The following is a 4,980-nucleotide window of genomic DNA, read 5'->3' as shown; positions in this document are numbered from 1 at the left end:
TCCTCTGGGACATTAGACAGATCAATAGACTCCTCCTAAAAAACAGGGACAGAAGAGACATCAGGGACAGCAGACACAAGACATTTGACATGACAAGGTAAACTCCAAGAAAAAATAGACCCCTGTGTCCAACTAATCTGAGGATTATGGTGCACTAACCACGGATGACCCAAAACAATAGGAACTAGAGGAGAATGAAAAATAAAAATAGTCTCTGGGTTGTTAACAGAGATGGTGAGGCTCACATCTACGGTGACTAGATGAATATTTGAGAGAACACGACCATCTAAGGCAAAGATGGTGGAAGGATCACACAGTTCCTTAAGATGGATGCCATGCTCTTTAGCCCACGCCTCATCTATAAAATTCCCTTCAGCCCTAGAGCCCCGCCAGCTCACCAGGGGCTTGAATGAAGTATGGGTCTTGAACGGTGGGAAGATAGGGGTCGCGTTCGCCAGTATTTCCCTTACTGCTAGTGAGCTCTAGCTTTTACTGGACAGGACGTAACATAGTGACCGGAACCGCCACAGTACAGGTAGAGCCCCTCCTGAATTCGGCGTTGGCGTTCGGTGAAGGAGATCCAGATTTTCCCCAATTGCAAAGGCTCTACATAAGTGCATGATTCAGATGAGGAAGATGCGGCGGAAGGATATGTCCTTTGTTCAGGTGTGCTACCGCGAGCGCGGAGATGGAGATCAAAACACTTGGTGGGACGAATTGGCAGTTCCACCAGCTGGTCAAACCAGGAGGGAATTTCACAACCAAAAACCTTGTCCTTGAGCTCGTCGTTCAATCCATCCAGAAAACGTGCAGTTAGAGCTGGCTCGTTTTACTTGCAGATAGCAGCCTAAGTCTAAAACTCAATAGCAAGGTTGGTAGCGGATCGCTTACCCTGGCGCAAGTCAGCGAGTTGACGAGAAGCCTCCCGTCCGAAAACAGAGCGATCAAACAACCTTATCATCTCCTTCTTGAAAGAGGCGAACAGCTGGCAGCACTTGGAATCAGACTCCCACATGGCCATTCCCCAATCGTGTGCACTCCCAGTGAGGAGGAACACAACGAAAGCAACCCTGGAGCGCTCCTTGGCATAGGTGGTAGGCTGAAGAGAGAACACAAGCTCGCATTGGGATAAAAAGGCACGACAGCGAGAAGGTTCATCCGCATAACAAGGAGGATTTTAAATCCTGGGTTCTGCAGAGCTACGAGGCATGGACAGCGCGACATGCTTCTGATGAAGATGATACAGCTGGCTAGTTAAATTGGATACCTGGGCTGACAGACTCTCCAATGCGTGTCTGGTGACAGAAAGCTCCTCTTCATGTCTGCCCAGCAAGTCTCCTTGCATCTCGACCACAGAGCGGATTGGCGTTTCATCTGCTGGGTCCATAGTTGACCAAATTATTCTGTCAAGGATCGGAGAGAGGACCCTACAGCAAGAGCAGCCAGCGCCATGTCACCCTGTAGCCCAAGACTGGTTGCCCACTGAAGCTAAGCTGGGTTGAGCCTGTTCAGTACCTGGATGGGAGACCTCCTGGGAAAAGCAGGTTGCTGTTGGAAGAGGTGTTAGTGAGGCTAGCAGGGGGTGCCCACCCTGTGGTCTGTGTGGGTCCTAACGCCCCAGGAAAGTGATGGGGACACTATACTGTCAAAGAGCACCATCCTTTGGATGAGACTCTTTGAATCCACAGCACTGAATCCGCTTTACTGAAAGTTACGAATGATATTATGTTGGCTACAGATACTGGGAGTGCTGTTGCCCTGGTCCTCTTAGATCTGAGCTCTGCCTTCGATATGGTCGATCACTCAACCCTTATTTTTCGACTGAAAAATTTAGGCATTCATGGCACCGTTTTAAATTGGTTTCAGTCCTTTTTAACTAATAGAACATTCTCTGTATGCATTGAAAATTGCACTTCCTCAGCAGCTCATCTTTCCTGTGGTGTACCACAGGGATCCATTCTAGCTCCGATATTATTCTCTCTTTATCTGTTACCATTGGGTTCTATTTTTTCTAAACACGGAGTGTCATTTCATTTATATGCCGACGACACCCAATTGTACTTTCCATTTAAACAAAACAACTCAAGCTCTCTAGAAGTCCTTTTTGCATGTTTTCAGGAAGTGAAGATATGGCTTACACAAAAATTTTTAGCTCTTAATGAAAACAAAACTGAAGTAATATTGTTTGGACCAAATGATCGCTATGACTCCGGTACTTTAGATCTTGATGAGTTAAATCCTCATGTTACTTCATCAGCAAAAAATCTAGGTTTCTTATTCGATTCAGGCCTTAAGTTTGATCAACAAATTAACTCTGTTGTTAAATCCTGTTTCTTTCACTTACGGCGTCTTGCAAAAGTAAAATCTTTTCTCTCCTCTAAGAACTTCGAAATAGTTATTCATGCGTTTATCACTTCACGACTAGAATATTGCAACTCACTTTATTTCGGAGCTAACAAATCATCAATAGGGCGCCTTCAATTAGTACAAAATGCTGCTGCCAGGCTGTTGACTGGTAGTCGAAAGTTCGATCACATTACGCCTATCCTAACCTCTCTAAATTGGATACCAGTCAGAAAGAGAATAGAGTTCAAAAATTTTATTTTTGTTTTCAAATCATTACACGGCCTAGCACCGGGGTACCTATCGGACCTCATACACTATCACAACCCACCCAGGTCACTCAGGTCTAGTAACCTTGGATTGCTCTCTGTACGTCGATCGAGACTGAAACATCGAGGTGACCGAGCCTTTGAAATAGCAGGCCCCAAATTATGGAATAGCCTACCATTATCAATTCGATCAGAGTCGTCAATTGCCACTTTCAAATCAAAGCTTAAAAGATACTTTCTTAATGCTGATCCTTAATCTACTTTCTTAACCTGTAAATGTATTATTTTTAATGTGTTTTTTATTTTAGTATGCTTGTAATCATATTGACTGCTCTTGTAATTTTATTATATAGTATTGTATATTGTATTGTGTATTGTATAGTATTTACTAATTGTATTGATTATCTTGTCCTGTTCAGCACTTTGGTCAACCATGGGTTGTTTTTAAATGTGCTCTATAAATAAATAATGAATGAATGAATGAATGAATGAATGAATGAATGAATGAATGAGACGTTAAACCGAGGTCCTGACTCTCTGTGGTCAATAAAAATCCCATGATGTCCTTTGGAAAAAGAGTAGGGGATTAACCCCGGCATCCTGGGCAAATTTGCCCATTGGCCTCTGTCCATCATGGCCTCCTAATCATCCCCATATATACTGATTGGCTTCATCACTTTGTCCACCAATAAGCTGGTGTGTGGTGGGCGTTCTGGCGCAGTAAGGGTGCCGTCGCCTCATCCAGGTGGATGCTGCACATTGGTGGTGGTTGAGGAGATTCCACCTTCCATATGTAAACAAACCTAACTCATGACAATTATGCTGTATAAATATTGATTTACATTCGTTGCCAAACTTGGCATATGCACCGATTAATGTTTCTGCCGGTTGGTGCTCGCACTATGTTGCACTTCTGCTGTAACGACTGAGACAAATCAGACACAATTATTTGTTATAATTAACAAATAATCTTTAAAACTCACTCTGGGATCTATGGTTCCATCCCCGAGACTAGGGCAAGAACCATGACTAGCATCAGATTAGATGGTTTTATTTATAAAAATGTGATCATGTGGTCAAGACTGAGGCCATTGGAAAGACCTACAGCCCTTAAAATAGACTTTCCTGCATTAATTTATAGACAAACTGATATATAAATGAACATGCATCCCAGGACATTGAGTGTGATCATTTTAAGACTTGTATACTGTCTCTTGCATTTGTATTTATTTCATGCATGCTTTATGAGAGAACTACTAGTTAATGTAACCCCACCTATATCGTGTCTCTGATACACTGGCGACATTAAATCCTGGAGAGAAGATAATTCTAGATTCCCGTTTCTGTGGGTGGCGCTGTTATGTTAGTTGGAAATATTTGCTTTACATGCTTTGAATCATCAATTTGGGCAGCTTTTTTAATAATAATAAAGACATGCGGGACACTACTAAAGCTCCCAATTTCGGGACTGTCCCGTCACCATATCTGATGCCCATGTGCCCATTGTAGGTGCTTTTGACGGTGGTCAGGGGTCATCGTAGCTCTCTGATTGTGCCATTTGCAGCAGACTGTGATGTACTGTGTGTTGACACATTCCTCCCATTAACAGCATTAACATTTTGTGTGACTTGTGCCACAGTAGACCTTCTGTTGGCTCGGATCAGACGGTATAGCCTTCATTGCCCTTGTGCATCGACCCTGTCTGCGGTTTGTAGCTTGATCCTCCGGAAGCGACACACAAGCATTGAGTTTCAGAGATACTTTGACTCAGTCGCCTTGCCATAACAATCTGGCCCTTGTCAAAGTCACTCAAGGCTGTGTTTCCCAAAAGCATTGATCATCTTAGGCTTACGATGCTTTGGACAAACACAGCCCTGCTCTTTATTCCTGCCCATTTCTCCTGCATCCAACATTATGAGAGCTGATTACCATCTAATCTACCCAAACATTAATATGTGGCCTTGTTAGGAGAGGATCAACATGTTTGCTTCACCTGTGATTGGAAGTAATGTTTTGGCTCATCAGTGTATCTGACCTGGCTACTAGTGATTGAATCATCACTCAAGACACATTAACCAAATGTAAACAGGGCAGCTGACTGTTCCAGTCCCAGGTTAGTGATTTTCCTAAATAGTTCTTTCATTTCTCTCTTATTTGCACCCATTTCTCACATAGTTAAATAATTACAAATCAAATTAATATTTTGTTCATTTAGCCTATTTATTTGGTAGGTAGGTGAATAATAATAGAGATGAAGTAATATACAATGCATATTTTCTCACATGGCAATTTTACCACCAGGTAAACTTTGACAACTATTCTAGCACAAAGTTCTGACTTTTATTTTGACAGGCAGTTGGTTTGGTTT

The sequence above is a fragment of the Rutilus rutilus genome, assembly GCF_951802725.1.
Source record: "Rutilus rutilus genome assembly, chromosome: 9".
Classification (NCBI taxonomy): Eukaryota; Metazoa; Chordata; class Actinopteri; order Cypriniformes; family Leuciscidae; genus Rutilus; species Rutilus rutilus.
Note: the sequence above shows the minus strand (reverse complement) of the source record.